At 40.1% G+C, this 22,222-nt stretch overlaps 1 pseudogene; it reads left to right on the plus strand.

Annotated features, from left to right (window-relative positions):
• The first annotated feature begins 3,886 nt into the window (after nt 1-3,886).
• Nucleotides 3,887-20,297, plus strand: LOC139443560 (uncharacterized; annotated as a pseudogene).
• Nucleotides 20,298-22,222: the final 1,925 nt, after the last annotated feature.

Here is a 22,222-nt window from a genome sequence, read left to right on the forward strand (position 1 = left end):
TGCCTCCCTGTCTATGTCTTGTCTGTGTCGTGTCTGTGTCGTGTCCGTGTCTATCTTGTGGGAATCGGACTTCAATAATTGTAAGACCAAATGAATTATTTTTTTGCTTTATACAGTTGTCCGAATGTTCTAAGATAAATTAATATTAAATTAACACAAAAAATGTAAAATTTCAATATTAGAATATGTTTTGCTGATACAGTATCTTACAAACTGATGGAATATCAACGATGATATTGTATTGATTTCATACTTAAGTGTTTTCTTTTACTCTTAATGGTAGTTTAAGTTTGTTCCAATACGGTTTGCGTGTTCTTAGTTGTAGGAAAAGTAGGATTTAATTACCCAACTGTAATAATTTCGTCCCTGATGAGAAAACAATTATGTCATGTAAAAAAGGTGTAATTATGGGATATTTCGTATGGATAAACAGTAAATTGAAATTTTCAACAAAAATTGTAGTCTCTTACTCATCATCTGGGTCGTTTTATGTAGCTCAAAAAGCATTGGCACATGCCTGGAAAGTAATGCAAATATTGCAATTAAAAAAAATTAAATTAAAACTCACTTTGAATATGTTGTTTGCATATCAAAATTCCTCTAATCTTATTGTACGCATTTGGTGTTTGCTGTTTCCGTCCGTCTCCGGATATGATGCACAAGAGGGTAAGTGAGAAGCAGGACCCAAACTCTCCACACCATATTTGGTAGTGGGGGATCATATGTTGGGAGAAGGGTGTGGGGTGTGTTAGACGATTTATCTTACAATTATTGAAATATTAAAACATGTATACAGTTTTCAGAACAATAGAGGTGTTAATCTGGATGTGTAAATTTCATTAAGTGTGTGTGTGGAGGGGGGGTGGGGGGGTGGGGGGGGGAGGGGGGGGGTTGTGAGTTGTGTTTAACGCCGCTTTTTAGAGTATTCCAATTATATTTTTATTATAGTCTTTGTGTACATCCACCATAGGAAAGACTGAAAACCTAACATTAATAATATAACCGGTTCAACCACATTTATTTATCCAGCACTAAAAAAGGTTATAAAGTGATACCCCAGTTACTGTCTATCAGATGTTATTAGTGCTAGCGGGCGCTCTGTTGGATGTCAGTATCACATAGTATTGCCGAATCTGTACCGAATTAAACACACAGTTACAGTTCGACAACATACGGAATTTTGGCCAAAAGGTCAAAACAAATACATAAAATATATATTTTGAAATATATATACATATTTTTTATTCCTTTCGCGATTCGCCATATTTTATAGTTTCTTTAATTATAGTATTTTTAATTATTTATTAATATTGATAACGCAAGTTATTACGGGATTTCTTTACATTGGACTAATTTCTGCTCAAGGGATAGATTTCAAACGAATGTTTTGAATTATTTTAAGTTCAAGACCAGATGGTTGTCTTCGGTAGTTTGGTATAACATCTACCTTTTTACAACATCTGAAGAAACTGCTGGGACTATATCGAGTTAAATGAATTCGAGTTGACGAGATTCTACTGTTGTTCGGCCCCTTGTTCGAAAGTGGTCTATTTTCCCAAAGTTATCGTTTTATGAGACTGCAGCCTGTGCGTTATCCCTATCAGCGTCATGCCATAGTATATGCATTACAGGGGTCTTGTCTTATCTCTCAGACTACAACAGATTGCGTGGGTTTCACGGGAGTCACGACCTGCATCGTTCCGACTTCCCATGATACCCCGTTCAAAGTTAAACCCACTCACCGTTTCGACCCTTGAAGAATAGTATAGGTCTTCAGCAACCCATGTCTGTCGTAGGAGGCGACAAACGGTATAGCGGGTGGTCAGACTCGCCAACTTGGTTGATGCATGTCATCGAATCCAATTGCGTGGATCAATATTCATTATATCTATCACTGGATTTTCTTGTCCAGACTCGATTATTTACAGACCGCCGTCATATAGCTGAGTGCGGCGTTTAACAACAAACAAACCATGCAACAACCAAACACTCACCGTTCCACTATGGGTTCGTGTTAAGAAAATGGATCCCTAGTTTGTTGGTTTCTTGTTTTACGCCGCACTCAGCAATAGTCTTGCTATATGGCGGCGGCTAGTAAATAATCGCGTCTGTGCCTGACAATCCATTGTTTCATATTGTGAGAACGACCAATTGCGTCGGGGCATGATGTCCGGCAATCAACCAAGTCTGACACCTGATCCAAAGAGGTACACAAGGACAGAGCAGTTATTGATAATGCTGCAATGCCAGTATGACTATCTATGAAACAATATGATGGTCAGCACGATGGTTTAAGTGTTCGCCCGCCCAACGTACGACCTGTGTCCGCTTCCCTACATGAGCCACAAATGCATTCTTGTTGTTGTTGGTTTGATTGGAGTGAGTGAGTGAATTATCTTTAATGCCACTTGGAACAATATTTCACAAAGTGTCAGTTGTTTGCAGAGGGAAAGATCAAAGAGAGGTGAATCGTAGACGTTGGCCACTTTTCTGAAACCTGCTGGTACGGAGCAGTGAAACCAATTTTCATAATCGAATCTAGGATTCAAACCAATTACACGGTGGATAGCGGAGGCGGAAACCGCTGGAACTATATTGCTTGGCCACCCGCTTCCCGTAAACGCTATTCAGCTAATTGGAAGATAGTACTGATTGACTGCGTCTGCATATTTATCAGTCTGTCAGTTCGCACTCGGGAAGTGTCTGCTGATCTGAATCCCAAACCTGCACGGAAAGTTCATCATGCCCGTTTCTATTTTCAACTTTTGGTCTTTAACTTGCGTCTTTCTGTGGTAGGGCCCTATTCCTTTAAGCACTCCCTCGACAAACCCTTGTTAATTCAATACATTGAGTTTGATTGCATCTCTTCTCTTACGTTGTTTCCGCCGATCGCCAGGACTTCTCTTTTATCGCCCTAATTGCACAGAGGGGCGGCCTATGGTCATTTACTGAAATTAATCAAAATGAGGCATTTCAATTCAAAGCGCACTCGGTGTGTATCATTTATGGTTTGTGGGTCATAAACCTAATCTCTAATGACGATGTTGCAACCTGGAAAAACTGTTTGTTCAATCTGCCGGATTCAGTGTTTGCATGTCGCTATAGCGACGTACCAGAAACAGGTCTCGTCTCCGCATTAACGACATGCGTTTGTTTATCGATGTTACTTTCCTCGCACGTTGAAATTACGTAAGATTTGGAAATACAGATCACGCCTGTACTACAATGGCAGAACTCGCATATGTTGTCAGATTGCATCAGGTACGAGAATACGCCGAGAAACAATTACAATGCGCACAATGCCTGCAAACTGCACGTGAATGTGCATGCGCGCGAAGCACGCTCTAACCCTGACCTGGTTCAGAACAATCTGTGGGTATTTACGGGCTGCTTTAAATTGTTGGAAGATAATGCTGACTCGCTTCAAATGCTTTTCGTTCACATTAATGTAAAAATCAACTTGACTGAGAATAAGAAAGAATATAGGTTCGTGGTAACACTTATTTGATATTTGATTATTTGGAATTAATTTAAGTTTTTACCCCCGCTTTAGAACCCATTTCAGCCATATCATTGCGGGCTCATCAAACATGGGCTTCACACAATGGGGAATCCAACCCGGGGCCAACTGACCTTGTCGGAATTGAAATGAATATAACCATTGATAAACGTAATATTAAGATTTTGAAAAAAATTAGCAAAGATTCATGGTAATGAACATATTCACGACAAAGGAACGACATAGACAACACAACAACAGCAACAATAATAATAATAAAATCCAATGAAAACATTTTCATCATTGAATTTTCTGTCCCTTTTGACACTTATGTGATTGACAAGATTCTGGAAAAAACATGGCAAATATGCGGACCTAGCTTTCGAAATGTCACGCTTGCTTCCCACGTACCAAGTTGTCCGACGCCCCATTGTTCTCGGTGCCTTAGGTTTGGTACTTCCCAATCTGGTCTCCAACATTGGGTGGGTTCGACTTGGCAGCTCTTCCTGGCAGAAGTCCTATTCGGGGCGTGTAGAGGGGGTAAGGGGCCAGACCTGATGATGAGCCTAACCAGCATGACTCTGCCAGGATCCCCCAAACCCTCTTTGCTGCATTTATTTTAATCTGTAAACAACAACAACAACACCAACAATGATAATGAAGCATGTCATAGTATCCCAATTGCGTGGATCGATGCTCGTGATGTCTATTTGTGGTCCAGGCCCGATTATTTACAGACAGCCGTCATAAAGCTGCAATATTGCTGAGTGCGGCATTATATACTAGTATCAAACAAACAAACAAGATCATGACGCCATGGTGAGTGTGAAATCAAGTGAACCGCAATTCATCCAATACAACAGATAATACCGGGCGTTGTAAAGTAACGACATGGAATTTGATAGAAATACCCGAATGAGTATTTGAGTTGTCTAGCTTTCATAGAGTCATAGCATATACCCGAGAAACTTGACACCCTGAAGATCCGAGTTGCGACAGGTACATTAAGAGATACTGAATCATCTTCTAGTGAGAGGCCTGGCCGGACAGTTATCTTAACACTGCCAACCAATCAAGATGACCGGGGACGCGGAGATGATTCGACATTGCCGCAGCCAGGAGATATAATGTGATGTCCACACGCATTAGCAACAGACAATCACACTTTAGACATCAAGTGAGGTCTTTAAGTCTCGGGTCACCTGTGCCGGTAAACACTCAATTTGTTTTATCAATATCGACGTTTATGAATGTTTCGTGTGAAGTAGAAGAATGGGACTGTAAATTACACCGAAGTTATGTTCAGAACTTATAATATGGACCGCGTCCTTGGTCTAGTGGACTGAGAGTCTACCCCGAGAGCGGAAGATCGGTGGTACGATCTCCGGCCGCGTTAAAAGATGGTACTTGTTGTTACCCTACCTTGCGCTCGGCATTTAAGGGGCTAAACCAGGAACTGGTCGGCTCGGAGTCCGTATGCTGCTGGGTATCATGTTACATTTCGACATTATATCACTGATAGTGGCCTAGCACAATTAAACCCCCATTAGGCCGGACTAGTACAAGCAGCCACACACATGCATTCACGTCAATATATACGTGTAATAGAGTTGAACACAACGTACACCCAGTTTGACCTCACCTGTATGTCCACATAGCATAATGTAGTGAGATCCGGTTAATCCCGACGGTTTTATTCATAATTAGATCGTCCGCATTTTAATCAATTTCCTAACTTACGTGTAAGGGAACATCTGTATTTTTGTGAATACATAAACGTTATTTAAAGTGACCGGAATGTTGTACCCTATCACAAGATCAACTCAACATATTTTTCCTGCAATACCAGGCTGTATATGGCTACCCTATAGAATGGACTCGTGGGTGATACGGTCGAGGTGTAGATTCCTTGGGAAGTGTGAAAAATAGATTGATTTAGTTGGTCAGACATACAACTGAGCACAAAGTAATCCGCGTTCATTGGCGATATAGCTGTCCTCCATTATTAAATATATCTTGTTATTAAGTGAGTATGGTTTTACACCGCGTCTAGCAATATTCCGACAATATGACTGCGGGGAACACCAGAAACGAGTTTCTCATATTGTACCAACGTGGGGAATGGAACGCTTTCAGCACAAGGCAACCCCACCGTACTTCTTGTAATTGTTATTATTACAGATGTCGTTATAATGATCACATATATATATATATTATATATATTGCATGGACGATACACTAAATACGTACACGATACAAATCAACTGTAAAAAATAGAAACTGAATCAATGAACGAGTTCTTGTAGCTTTTCCCAGTATTTCAGTAATATCACCGCATGTCAGCTTAAGGTGGGAGAAAGCCAAATCAGGCGAAGTTAAGCAACGTTGGTGGCGGATAATCCTTGGATGGGTGACCTAGTTCGGCAGTTTTCTAGAGCTTAGGTCCTGCCCCACACTGAAGCACATGGGGTCACCTTAGGTAAGTGACTTTATTCGAAGTATACCTCTGTACACCCAGCAGTGAATGGGTACCCGGTAGGATGAGATGGTAATGTGACTGCTAACCTTCTAGCAGGCAGGCAGCTTGGTTTGTATACTCTCCAGGGAGCTGAGAATGAAAACTTGCGTGCACACTTATCCATTGACCGGGGTAATAACACTGCAGAGCTTCGAGCATAGATTGCACATGTAGTTATGATGCGCTTTACAGGCGGGCTATCATAACAGTGAATGTGGTTTTGAAGCACTGTTATAGCATTATTTTTCCCAAACACACATAAGACACGACTCGCTGTGTCCACAGACACCGCACACCATCAACACGGATGCTTTGTTAGTATCTTACAACATCTCCAAGTATCACTTCAGCAGTATTGATGTAGAACCATTAACCAGTTCAAACGTTTGAAACAAATAACTTGAACTGCGTATAATATCGTAACTCGTGAACCTTTTAGGGAGGTTTCAAATTTGGGTTTGCATACAGATCAGATTTCCTACTAATGTAACGACCACAAACACCATCGTTAATTATCACTTGAAATACGTCTAACATACGTCTAACATGCGACGTGTTTTATTTCACTTCCTGAACATACTGAGACTGAAAGCGAAGTTGGCGCACAGCTGACTGCTGGAGTCAGATCTAATTTTAGCACGGGGAATTCCATACTTTTCGTTCTCGGGGGCCCAATGCACAACAATTTTAATACTACGGCGGTCATAAATATGTGTTAAAATGGGGTTAAGGCAATTTCCGTGTTACATCGATTTTGTTAAATAGGTCCTTGGAGGGGCTCATGGGTAAAGGGTGCTTGTAATGAAAGTCTTCCTGTTGGTACGTGTTTCTTATTCATAGCATTATTTATATCGGTTTTAAGAACAAAGACCATGATTTACAAATGCCCAGGTTTTATTGAAACCATTTTTCTTTGACAAAAACCCTCGAGTAATTTATCATCCCTCCTGGCTAACACCGGTTTTCAAAACGTGCCCTTGAAATCAACACTTCCATCTGCAAACCACGTGACTTGACGTCTGCTGCGCATGTTGATTTCAAGCACATGTGACAATGCAATAGACATCAATGTTCTTTCTGTCGAAACATGTCTTCTGCAAGAGTTAAACTAATATTGACGGTAGGTAAGTTTTACCACACACTCAAAAACAAAGAAAATACCGATCCCAACGCCAAACAACCGCGTGCATTAAGGACCGAGTGATAGCTTTTCTATGGAGATCGTTTATTTTTCTATCGTTTCATTTCAAGGCGTGTCGCCGATACCGTTGGAACTGACTTTTAGATCCGACTCAGAAACAATAAAAGGCTACTGTCTAATAATTATTGACCCGTAGTCACCGGTCATATATATTGCACGAGGTCAACAATTTGCTTAACACCGTATGCTTATCAATAATATATCGTGCGGAAAACATTACCTTGGAATAATGGTAAAGAGGTTCATGAACCGCGAAATCCTAATTCAAAATGTGATGAAGCGGACCGCTGACCCCCGTACCGTAAGCAACCTAATACATGCTACCATCATAAGTAATATGTCTATACAAACGACAATGTGTGGAGTCGTACAGTTAAATAATTCTGTCCAATAGACCTGTGTTGAGTGAGTGAGGGATGTGTTGTCAGTTTAATGTGGGAGGAAAGCCCGAAGTAAAGCAGGTCTCAAACGTTTACCACTTTTGTAAACACGCGAGCACGGTGTGATGCTGACAAACCTAGAAAAAGTAATCTTGGCGAACCGGGATTCGAACCCACGATCGTAAGTTGCTGGAGAACCAAGGGACGCAACTCTGCGTCCTATACATTAATTGAACAGTGCCGTTTAACTATTAACTACGATCGAACCATTTGTAAATCGTACCGTTACAGTGTTCATCATAAGAGTGAGTGAGCGAGTGAGCGAGTGAGTTGGGTTTAACGCCGCTTTTAACAGTATTTCAGTTATATCGAGGCGTGTCAGCTTAATGTGTGAGGAAAGCCGGAAGTGATGCAGGCCTCAGACGTTTATCACTTTGGTGAAACCCACGAGCACGGTATGGTGCTGACAAACCTAGAATCATAATCGGGGCGAACCGGGATTCGAACCCACAATCATGGGTTTCTGGCATGCCCAAGGGACGCACGTCTGCACAGCGAATCGCGGCGCCTTAGACGACTGGGCCACGATGAGTCAAGCGGTTGAACAATTCTGGGGTGGAGGGGTAACCTGGTGGTTAAAACGTTCGCTCGTCACGCCGAAAGCCCGGTTTCGAATCCCCACACGGGAACAATTTGTGAAGCCCATTTCTGGTGTTACCCGTCGACATATTGCTGAAATATTGCCAAAGACGGTGCAAAACATACTTACTTACTCACCCACTAAACTGTTCAGTATACAAACGAACTCGTCAGTCGTACCGATAGATTTTTCTCTATCAACGAACTCGTGAATTGCACCGGCTGTTTAACTGTACTGTTGTACCGTTAAACTGTTCTGTTCAAACGAAACAACCGCGGGCACATATAATGCAGCTTTTACGGTACACATACCCATTAGCAAGCGTGAGTAGTTAAACTACTAATCTCAACTTATAAAAAAAAGTTACCGTAAGATCAAATAAAGGCGATTTCGTTATTTGCTCCTTGTAAGAAAATTACTTTGATGTCAACGATCGCTCGATCACTAACCAACCTTTGTTAATGTGGATGTTTCACCTCGCGTCAACTAACAAGCAATGTTACGTTAAATACCTTCAGTTTCAAACTGAATACTTCTTGCATTAATCACTAACCAGACAATCTTCCACACCTGGTCTGTTTACGTGAGTAAATGCTATTTGAGACACAACTTATAATAATTGTTTACACTCTTAAAACTACTTGATGAGCTAGTTCAACCTTGCTAAGATATTCCTAACAACCTAAAGCATCGCCACAGATCTGGACTGTATCACGCTGTCGGTTGAAATGCGACCGCGGCCCATGGTACAACATATATCATGACAAGATGTCAGATTGGGATACGATAACGCGATGTTTAGTGGTGGAGCTCTGGTCGAGGGAAACTCGAGAATAATTTGTCGCAACCATCATGTCTACTGTTTGGGTCCTCCCTTTTCATCACGTGATTTATCGACACAATTAACGCTCCGTCTGAGAGTCTATTAAGACAATAACCCTATTGATGTGATATCAGTTGTTGGGGTAATAGCCCGTAATAATTTGTATTAGAGGTGGCTCCCGGCGTCTTAATGCTACGCTTGGGACAATGGCGTAATATTCTCCCTTTTGATTCATCTTTTGTTTTGTTTTTTGCGACAGAACCGAGACTCATATTTGACAGTTATTTCGTGTTAATTAAATATTACTTTCGGTGGGGTAGGTTTTCCGTTCAATGAAAATTACAAGTCAAGTCATAAACAGATTATTGCATAAAACTATTTTCCAAAACATATATATATGGGTTTTGTCCCCCCATTTTATATACATACTTTATCCGAAATATCCGTCTCATAAGAATATTTATTGTGTCATTATTTATTTAAACAAAAATTACACATATACCAAATAATGTTTTAAATTGCAATAGTTAAAGTTAATGTGACTGTAACTTATTTCTCAATCCAGTGCATATGTTTAAATCCCATGGTGCCCCAATTGCATAAAGTAAACAAAAATCAAGCATTGCGTGTTCCTTGAAGATTTGGTGTCTATGGGACGTTCATTGTGGAACACTCTTGAACTATTGTTATTAAGTACGGTTATTCGTATCTCCGTGACAAAGCTTTGTTTCGTTTAATTAAATTCGATATAAATCCGCATCTCCCTTTTGGCACATACCATTCTCTTAAAAAATACTCATGTAGTTTTCACTGCCAAATAAAATATCCTTAAGTCCACAAGCTGTCGCTCGACCATTGGTCAGTACTTGACGGTTTAAGCTAAGGAGCCACGCGACCCTCTTTTCCACACGTGGACGTCACGCGGTGACATGTGAATGGCCACAGTCGCGTGCCCCGCTGGTCGCCTTTATGGTTAGCGATCGCTCTCATATCAACAATGACCATGCCGCCTAATCACATAGTGACCATAACAATGAGCGGTCAATCACTGGTCAAATAGAGCCACTACAGAATCGCGAGTACCTGTACAAATAACAATGGGTGTTTTACAAGGAATTATCAATTACTTCTCTGTCGTTAAACCTCCTGCTGTGAGGTGTGTTGTTCTGGCACGCGGGGTAGATCGTGATTACGAGGTGGTTATTATTGAGGCAGCTTGTGAACAGTTGACGGGTGCGAGGCGGTGTGCAGGTTGTTTGATACAATGTCTGCAAAGTTCCAGCTACAAAGGAAAAATAGATAGATTGATAATCTTTAACACATTGACTCTTGTCACTGCAGCTGATGGTATGGAAGATGGTATGGTTGTTGTTGCTGCAGCTAACAAAGATGGCATGAATGTTGCTGCATCTAACAAAGATGGTATATAACTGTTCTTGCAGCTAACAGAGATGTTATATAACTGTTCTTGCATCTAACAAAGATGGTATGACTATTGCGGCAGCTAACACAGATGGTATAAAACTGTTCTTGCATCTAACAAAGATGGTATGAATGTTGTTGCAGCTAACAAAGATGGTATATAACTGTTCTTGCATCTAACAAAGATGGTATGACTGTTGCTGCAGCTAACAGAGATGGTATGACTATTGCAGCTAACACAGATGGTATATAACTGTTCTTGCATCTAACAAAGATGGTATGACTGTTGCTGCAGCTAACAAAGATGGTATATATAACTGTTCTTGCATCTAACAAAGATGGTATGAATGTTGCTGCAGCTAACAAAGATGGTATGACTATTGCAGCTAACACAGATGGTATATAACTGTTCTTGCATCTAACAAAGATGGTATGAATGTTGTTGCAGCTAACAAAGATGGTATATAACTGTTCTTGCATCTAACAAAGATGGTATGAATGTTGCTGCAGCTAACAAAGATGGTATGACTGTTGCTGCAGCTAACAAAGATGGTATATAACTGTTCTTGCATCTAACAAAGATGGTATGACTGTTGCTGCATCTAACAAAGATGGTATATAACTGTTCTTGCATCTAACAAAGATGGTATGAATGTTGCTGCAGCTAACAAAGATGGTATGACTGTTGCTGCAGCTAACAAAGATGGTATATAACTGTTCTTGCATCTAACAAAGATGGTATGACTGTTGCTGCATCTAACGAAGATGGTATATAACTGTTCTTGCATCTAACAAAGATGGTTTGATTGTTGTTGCAGCTAACAAAGATGGTATATAACTGTTGCTGCAGCTAACAAAGATGATATACAACTGTTGTTGCAGCTAATAAAGATGGTATGACTGTTGCTGCAGCTAATACAGATGGTATATAACTGTTGTTGCAGCTAACTAAGATGGTATGACTGTTGTTGCAGCTAACAAAGATGGTTTGATTGTTGTTGCAGCTAACAAAGATGGTATGACTGTTGTTGCAGCTAACAAAGATGGTATGACTGTTGCTGCTGCTAACAAAGATGGTATGACTGTTGATGCAGCTAACAAAGATGGTATGACTGTTGTTGCAGCTAACAAAGATGTATATAACTGTTGCTGCAACTAACAAAGATGATATATAACTGTTGTTGCAGCTAACAAAGATGGTATGACTGTTGTTGCAGCTAACAAAGATGGTTTGATTGATGTTGCAGCTAACAAAGATGGTATGAATGTTGCTGCAGCTAACACAGATGGTATATAACTGTTGTTGCAGCTAACAAAGATGGTATGACTGTTGTTGCAGCTAACAAAGATGGTTTGATTGTTGTTGCAGCTAACAAAGATGGTATGAATGTTGCTGCAGCTAACAAAGATGGTATGACTGTTGTTGCAGCTAACAAATATGGTATATAACTGTTGCTGCAGCTAACAATGATGGTATGATTGTTGTTGCAGATAACAAAGATGGTATGATTGTTGTTGCAGATAACAATGATGGTGTGTTTGTTGTTGCAGCTAACAGAGATGGCATGACTGTTGCTGCAGCTAACAAAGATGGTATATAACTGTTGTTGCAGCTAACAAAGATGATATGACTGTTGCTGCAGCTTACTAAGGTGGTATGACTGTTGTTGCTACCAATGATGATATCGCTGCTGCTGCAGCTAACAAAGATGGTATGACCATTGTTGCAGCTAATAAAGGTGGTATGACTATTGCTGCAGCTAACAAAGATGGTATGATTGTTGTTGCAGCTAACAGAGATGGTATGACTTGTAGCTACAAAAGATGGTATGATTGTTGTTGCAGCTAACAAAGATGGTATGACTGTTGCTGCAGCTAACAGAGATGTTATATAACTGTTCTTGCAGCTAACAAAGATGGTATGACTATTGCTGCAGCTAACAAAGATGGTATATAACTGTTCTTGCATCTAACAAAGATGGTATGACTGTTGCTGCATCTAACGAAGATGGTATATAACTGTTCTTGCATCTAACAAAGATGGTATGAATGTTGCTGCAGCTAACAAAGATGGTATGACTGTTGCTGCAGCTAACAAAGATGGTATATAACTGTTCTTGCATCTAACAAAGATGGTATGACTGTTGCTGCATCTAACGAAGATGGTTTGATTGTTATTGCAGCTAACAAAGATGGTATGACTGTTGATGCAGCTAACAAAGATGGTATGGCTGTTGTTGCAGCTAACAAAGATGTATATAACTGTTGCTGCAACTAACAAAGATGATATATAACTGTTGTTGCAGCTAACAAAGATGGTATGACTGTTGTTGCAGCTAACAAATATGGTATGAATGTTGCTGCAGCTAACAAAGATTTTATATAACTGTTGTTGCAGCTAACAAAGATGGTATGACTGTTGCTGCAGCTAACAAAGATGGTATATAACTGTTGCTGCAGCTAACAATGATGGTATGATTGTTGTTGCAGCTAACAGAGATGGTATGACTTGTAGCTACCAAAGATGGTATGATTGTTGTTGCAGTGAACAAAGATGGAATATAACTGTTGTTGCAGCTAACAAAGATGGTATATAACTGTTGTTGCAGCTAACACCGATGTTATATAACAGTTGTTGCAGCTAACACCGATGTTATATAAACAGTTTTTGTTGCAGTGAAAAAAGATGTTATGACTGTTGTTGCAGCTAACAAATATGGTATATAACTGTTCTTGAAGTGAACAAATATGGTATATAACTGTTGCTGCAGCTAACAAAGATGATATATAACTGTTGTTGCAGCTAACAAAGATGGTATGACTGTTGATGCAGCTAACAAAGATGGTATGACTGTTGATGCAGCTAACAAAGATGATATATAACTGTTGCTGCAGCTAACAAAGATGGTATATACCTGTTGTTGCAGCTAACATAGATGGTATGACTGTTGATGCAGCTACCAAAGATGGTATGTAACTGTTGTTGCAGCTAACAAAGATGATATGACTGTTGATGCAGCTAACAAAGATGGTATGTAACTGTTGTTGCAGCTAACAAATATGGTATGACTGTTGATGCAGCTACCAAAGATGGTATATAACTGTTGTTGCAGCTAACAAATATGGTATGACTGTTGCTGCAGCTTACTAAGGTGTTATGACTGTTGATGCAGCTACCAAAGATGGTATATGCATATATATACTGTTGTTGTTGTTGCAGCTAATGAAGATGGTATGTCAAGCATATTTTGAAAACTAGTATTTCGATACCATTTAGGAACAATTCTAACTATCATTATTTTCAAAACACACTTCGTTTGAATCACCCCCAAAGTATCTCCTCACGCAGCCGACTTTCACACCTGGAGTCCTATATAAACAACACTGACGATGGATGTAACAGTATATTTTATCACAAGCAGTAAACCAACATTTGGCTGTAAAATGTCGCAGATAGAATAGGAGAATGTGTCATGTACATAATATTATTACACAGGATTGAAAGAATATAACCTACCTGTTTATGTTATGAACACTATTCTATAAAACATCAACACATACCGTTATACCTTCAAAAATGGCGTAATATTCTTTTTTGCTATCAACATTTTTGCTTGAAATTCCTTTGTGTACGAACCAGATATTATTAAGGAGAGTCAAGGATTATCCTTTAAACTTATAGTTTCTTTATGAGCGAGTAGATTTAACGCCGCCCTTAACTATACCCAGCCGTATCACGGCGGGGGACACAAGGAATGGACTCCTCACATTACCCATATGTGGGGAATCGAACCCGGGTCTTCTGGTGATTAGCAAACGTTTTAACCACAGGGCTACCCTTCGTTCCTCAAGTGAGACTGAATCTTCAAAGTGACCGCCGACAGTGTTACATTGGCTGCTGAAATACCATATCCTTCCTACTGATCAACGATAAGATATGTTCCCGGAACAACACCATTGCCAGGAAGCCTTATAATTTGGAATGTGTTATCATGATAAATCTGTAAATGCGGTTAATACACAAGTATCATACTATTCTGTAAAAAGTCTCTGAATTGTTTTCAGTATTCATTTTGAGCGTGTCCATACATGTACATTGTTTTATCAAATTGGAGGAAAATTCAATTTCAACACGATCTCGCGGGAGATTCAGGGGAAATATATGAGCTGTAAATACTGAAAATGAACACGTGTCGTAATGGACACCATCTTCCTACCAATAATTTGATGTCAATTTTGTCAGCTTGTAAACTCAACTACGTGACCTTTAGGAAACTGACACCCGAGAAACACAGCGACTGGTGTACGTTTCACGACACGAGCTGCAGCGGTAGCATGAGCTTTGGCATTATTACGTGTCAGAGTCATGTGATTCCATGCTATGCCTCTCAGTCACGTGGGGTGTGTGGTCCCGCACGAATCTAATTACCAATTGTATTAACTAAATGACTGAATACTTCATCTGGAAGATAATGAGGAATTAAAAAGGAAAATAAAGAATCTGGCCTTGAAAAAAATATTTAATATGCAACGTGGATGCTTCGTGTATCATGAATACGTCAATAATTATGTCACATGGATTGAAATAATAACTGAAGAAATATGATTAATTTTGAACTGAATATGGACTTGATTCTTAGGACTGTGTGTTATGAAGGCGTGATTGATTTAATTCATTACGTTTCGAGTGTATATATGCTCAAACGCAAAAGTTACTGTGACCATATTAAATTATTATTTCCTGTAGTTATGGTGATATAAACACATTGAGTAATCTCTACATAACAAGCCTATTGTCAAGACAGTTGTAGCTTGGTGCCGTGCTAATTTCTACCTTCTTCTGATCTGCAAAGGTGACCATGATTGTGGTGAGAGGCGACTAACGGGACCGGGTGGTCAGGCTCGCTGACTTGGTTGATGCATGTCATCGTATCCGAATTTTGTAGACCGATGCTTATTATGTCAATCACTGGATTGTCTGGACCAGACTCAATTATTTACATAAACCGTCATATATCTGTAATATTGCTGAAAGCGGCTTTAAAAAAAACCCAAACTATATGATCCTTTCTACATCATAGAGCCCGTTCTACATCATAGGGCCCGTTCTACATTATATCGTAAGTCCTACACCATATCGTCCGTTCTAGACCACATAGTCCGTTCTACACCACAGGGCCCGTTCTACACCATACCGTCCGTTCTACACCATAGGGCTCGTTCTATACCATCTCGTCCGTTCTAGACCACATAGTCCGTTCTACACCACAGGGCTCGTTCTGCACCATATCGTCCGCTCAACACCATAGGGCCCGTTCTACACCATATCGTCCGTTCTACACTATATTGTCTGTTCTACTCCACAGGGCCCGTTCTACACCACAGGGCCCGTTACACACCATTTCGTCCTTTCTACACCATCCCGTCCGTTCTGCACCATAGGACACGTTCTATACCATATCGTCCGTTCTACCCCGTATCGTCCGTTCTACACTATATTGTCCGTTCTACTCCACAGGGCCCGTTCTGCACCATATCGTCCGTTCCACACCATCTTGTCCGTTCTACACCATATCGTCCGTTCAACACTATGTGATCCGTCCTACTCTATAGGGCCCGTTCTACACCATATCGTCCTTTCTACACCATCCCGTCCGTTCTACACCATAGGGTCCGTTCTACACAATATCGTCTGTTCAACACCATAGGGCCCGTTCTACACCATATCGTCTTTTCTACACCATATCGTCCGTTCTACACCATAGGGCCCGTTCTACACCATATCGTCCGTTCAACACTATGTGATCCGTCCTACTCTATAGGGCCCGTTCTACACCATATCGTCCTTTCTACACCATCCCGTCCGTTCTACACCATAGGGCCCGTTCTACACCATATCGTCCGTTCAACACCATAGGGCCCGTTCTACACCATATCGTCCGTTCTACACCATCTCCCCCGTTCTACACCATAGGGCCCGTTCTACACCATATCGTCCGTTCAAAACCATCTTCCCCGCTCTACACCATAGGGCCCGTTCTACACCATATCGTCCGTTCAACACCATATCGTCCGTTCTACACCATCTCGTCCGTCCTACTTTATAGGGCCCGTTCTACACCATATCGTCCGTTCTACACCATAGGGCCCGTCCTACTCTATAGGGCCCGTTCTACACCATAGGGCCCGTTCTACACCATCTCGCCCGCTCTTCACCATAGGGCTCGTTCTACACCATCTCGCCCGTTCTACACCACAGGGCCCGTTCTACACCATATCGTCCGTTCTACACCATAGGGCCCGTTCTACACCATATTGTCCGTTCTACACCATATTGTCCGTTCTACACCTTATCGTCCGTTCTACACTATATGATCCGTCCTATGATCAGATCTACCTTATATAATCTGGTTCGAATACCAGATTCGACCTCATTATGTTTCTAGGTTTGTCAGCTCTATGCCTCAGCTCGCGGGTTTAACAAAGTGGTATTTTCGCCCCGCCCACCCTCAAACACCCACCCTCCCTCACACACCCACCCTCCCTCACCCACCTTGCCGACCGCCACATTCTAGTGTACATGTAGCCTCGCCCATGATGCCTAATACAACACACAGTCTGCTTATCATGCAACATTGGCTTATCGCAATTGCAAACGTACCAAATCAAATTTTGTCAGTAGCAGGTTCATGTTTATAGTGTGATTCCTTGTACGGCAATCAGAGATTAGTAATATACACAATGAAACACGTACCAGAACCCGTGGTCGATAGACCTACTCTCAAACGTCAGTACACATTCAAATGAGTTCCAGGAATGGTTTATGAACACTTCGCAGAAACGGAGACAATTACGAATGTAATAATTGGACCGATTAGCCTCCTGATTACGACGATGTCTGCAGAGATATTGACATAACGGTTCAGTATATTGCTACATGCCTGCTACGTGGCTGTAACTGACTCTGATCTGTCGATTTCGTCAACCTTAAAGTATCACGCCGTGACCCTGGACCTGTCACATAAAGTCATTATTGCTAGTGAAGGAGAAAAGTGTCTGCGGCCAACACTGGTGGTAATAGAATCAGTGTGCATGTACTCACTAAGATGTATCTTCCAAAACATCTCACTTAATGGAAAATTATTTATTGATGTATTTGTTGCTGTTGTATGAATGCATTTATGCACTCCCACATACAGTGGTGTATACACTCCAACCTGTAATGTTTCACACCTCCCTACATACATGTTATATACAGTGGTGTATACACTCCAACCTGTAATGTTTCACACCTCCCTACATACATGTTATATACAGTGGTGTATACACTCCAACCTGTAATGTTTCACACCTCCCTACATACATGTTATATACAGTGGTGTATACACTCCAACTTGTAATGTTTCACACCTCCCTATATACATGTAATATACAGTGGTGTATACACTCCAACCTGTAATGTTTCACACCTCCCTACATACATGTTATATACAGTGGTGTATACACTCCAACCTGTAATGTTTCACACCTCCCTATATACATGTTATATACAGTGGTGTATACACTCCAACTTGTAATGTTTCACACCTCCCTATATACATGTAATATACAGTGGTGTATACACTCCAACCTGTAATGTTTCACACCTCCCTACATACATGTTATATACAGTGGTGTATACACTCCAACTTGTAATGTTTCACACCTCCCTATATACATGTTATATACAGTGGTGTATACACTCCAACCTGTAATGTTTCACACCTCCCTACATACATGTTATATACAGTGGTGTATACACTCCAACTTGTAATGTTTCACACCTCCCTACATACATGTTATATACAGTGGTGTATACACTCCAACCTGTAATGTTTCACACCTCCCTATATACATGTTATATACAGTGGTGTATACACTCCAACTTGTAATGTTTCACACCTCCCTAAATGCATGTTATATACAGTGGTGTATACACTCCAACTTGTAATGTTTCACACCTCCCTAAATGCATGTTATATACAGTGGTGTACACACTCCAACTTGTAATGTTTCACACCTCCCTACATACATGTTATATACAGTGGTTCAAGACGCACGTACACACAGTAACTGTTGTATTATATATTCCTACGTGAAATGGTTTTATACGCTCATATATACAGTTGTTTCAAATGTTCATCCATGTAGTGGTTTTATACGCTATACAGTTGGTTTTAAACGCACCTAATGCAATGGTTCAATACGATCCTACATATACTAGCTCAATACGATCCTACATACTAGATCAATACGATCCTACATACACTAACACAATACTATCCTACATACACTAGCTCAATACGACCCTACATACACTAGCTCAATACGATCCTACATACACTAGCTCAACACGACCCTACATACTAGATCAATACGATCCTACATTCTGGGTCAATACGATCCTACATACACTAACTCAATACGATCCTACATACACAAGCTCAATACGATCCTACATACTAGGTCAATACGATCCTACGTACACTAGCTCATTACGATCCTACATGCACTAGCTCAATACTATACTACATACACTAGCTCAATACAATATAACGTACTAGGTCAATACGATCCTACATACACTAGCTCAATACGATCCTACATACACTAGCTCAAAACGATCCTACATACACTAGCTCAATACTATCCTACATACACTAGCTCAATACGACCCTACATACTAGATCAATACGATCCAACATACACTAGCTCAATACGATCCTACATACACTAGCTCAATACTATCCTACATACACTAGCTTAATACGACCCTACATACTAGATCAATACGATCCTACATACACTAGCTCAATACTATCCTACATAAACTAGCTCAATACGATCCTTCATACAAATTGTATAGACCCGACATAATAGGCTATTACATAAAGTTGTTTCAGCTGTTCCTTCTTATAATGGCTGCGTACGTTCCTGCATACAGTGTTTTTATACGCTCATGTGGTTTAATACGCTGGTTTAGTTTTATGACTTCCTGCACAGAATGAATATATATATGCTCATAATGCAATGGTTTAATACTCTCCTACACACAATGGTTTAATACGCTCCAACACAATGTTTCAATACGCACCATCATACAATTGTATACGCCTCTACATGCAATAGTGTAATACATTCCTACATGCAGTGTCCGTCCCTAACTGGTCGATACGAAGTTATATTTGAACTCACCCACTACAAATAGTGGTTTTATACGATGATACACACAGGGGTTTTATACGCACAACACATATAAGTTTTGACAACACAAAGCAACAACGACGATGATTCATCGCATGAGGATACTGTTGTTGAGTATGCTAACCCTCCACAAGCTTCAGTGTCAACTGATATTCATTGTACCAGTGGATAGGCCAACTGAAGAGGAACCATCAGAGACTGTATTTGAAGGAGATGGAACTCTTATTGCAGAGGGGGAGGAAGAGCCAACTGAGGATGCTGTTCAGCATGTTCAGCAGATTCATGACGAACAAGAAGATGGTGCTTCTGGGACAGATCATGATGATGACAATGACGACGAAGAAAGAGAGCAACAGCCAACTCCAGAGATAACCACTCCTGTTCCACGTCCACGGCAGTCTACTCGGAATGGATGAAGAGTGGAGAGTTTGCTCTCTCTGCAGTTGGAGATCGTGACTGGCGTACACGAGCCAACTATCTCAGCTCACTTCAAGCTGACGGATTGTTCCGAGAGCAACGACACAGACTTTCTGGTGCCATCTTGGATCTTATCACTGGCAAGGTAAAGTGACGTGGACGTCATTTCTCGATGGAGGGAAGTATGTGGCCGATGTAGTTTTTGTATATATTTGTTTTAATTTCATTTTAGGTTTTTACATATATTTATCATATATAACAAGTTGTTAGTTTCAGGCAGCTATAACAAAGTGTATCTAACCTGTTTTACCTACTAACTGCCCCATGGCCAAAAGCTTCATATGCTGATTGGCCAAGCTAACACCTATTGTTAAACTGCATGCTTTGATTACACTGCAAACTCTCCCAGCACATGAACTGACAGAACTGCTCAAACCAGCAAAGCATAAAGATATCATCTTAAATCATGTGAGTTAAATGGTTATAATCTCTACCTTGTGTTGTATTGAAATAATACAGTATGTTTAAAGTGTTATATTAAGTAAACTAAATGTATGTAATCTAATATAAATGTTGGTTGTGTCTAATTTTTTAAATCTGCATAAGGTAAGCTAAAGAACCATAATTTATCACTAAAATATATTCTATCACTTCAATGAAATATGTGTAAAAGTGTTTTACTTCAAGAATGTTTTAAAAAGCTTTGTAATGTACAGATTCAGAGGTGATACATGCAAATCATTGTAAATAAAAGTGTGTGTTTATTATCTTGTTCAATATATTAAATGTTAAATAGTGTTTTAGTCTATGTGTTATTTATTGAGATCAATAACTATGCTGTTGCCATAAGTGTGGCAGTAGGGATCCACACCCTTGTATTACCTACAGGCTATGCTTTGCATTGTTTACATAAGTTTAAGACTGAAGATTTAATCTAAATGTTATGACCACATTTAATTTAATATTATAAATTTATAATATCATTAATTTCTGTCTTAAAGTACTATATATGTTTATACAGAATGTGTAAGCGTTATGTATTTATTTTGTGTATATATTATACAGCCAAATGAAAGTCAAGGCGTTATCTCCCGTGGATGTTGGTCTTGTGTAGCATGTATATTACTGTATATGTTCTAGTATAATCGTTAAGCGTACAGTCTACCTAGAGTTTTAATGGATGACTAATGTATGTAATACTTACTGGTAGTAAGCCTATGCTATATATCTAGCATTGATGATAATGTTTTACCTATTATTTGTTATGGAATTATGTGCTTCAGGGTGTCTGATATCTTAGATCTTTGATCTTTCACATTGCAATCGCATGGCACCGTAATAAAGACCTCAACCCCGTAGCATGTGTTTGTTCACTGTAAAAAGACATCCACTAAACTGCTACATACGTTTAAACACACAGTGCGTTTTTATATACGCTCCTGTACATAGTGGCTTTATATGCTCCGTGAAGCAGTGGTTAATACGCCTCAACACACAGTGGTTTATCATTTCTTCACACAGTGGTTTAATACGCTCCTACATACAGTGGTTTAATACGCTCCTACATACAGTGGATTATAAGCTACTACACACGGTTTAATACGCTCCTACATACAGTGGTTTATACGCTACTACACAGTGGTTTACTACGCTCCTACATACAGTTATATAAGCTCCTACATACAGTGGTTTAATACGCTCCTACATACAGTGGTTTATAAGCTACTACATACAGTGGATTATAAGCTACTACACACAGTGGTTTAATACGCTCCTACATACAGTGGTTTAATACGCTCCTACATACAGTGGATTATAAGCTACTACACACAGTGGTTTATACGCTACTACACACAGTAGTTTATACGCTCCTACACACGGTGGTTTACTACGCTCCTACATACAGTTATATACGCTCCTACATACAGTGGTTTAATACGCTCCTACATACAATGGTTTATAAGCTACTACACACGTTTGTTTAATACGCTCCTACATACAGTGGTTTATACGCTACTACACAGCGGTTTAATACGCTCCTACACACGGTGGTTTAATACGCTCCTACATACAGTGATT

This window comes from Haliotis cracherodii, unplaced genomic scaffold (genome assembly GCF_022045235.1).
Source record: "Haliotis cracherodii isolate W230 unplaced genomic scaffold, xgHalCrac1.p SCAF_5, whole genome shotgun sequence".
Classification (NCBI taxonomy): Eukaryota; Metazoa; Mollusca; class Gastropoda; order Lepetellida; family Haliotidae; genus Haliotis; species Haliotis cracherodii.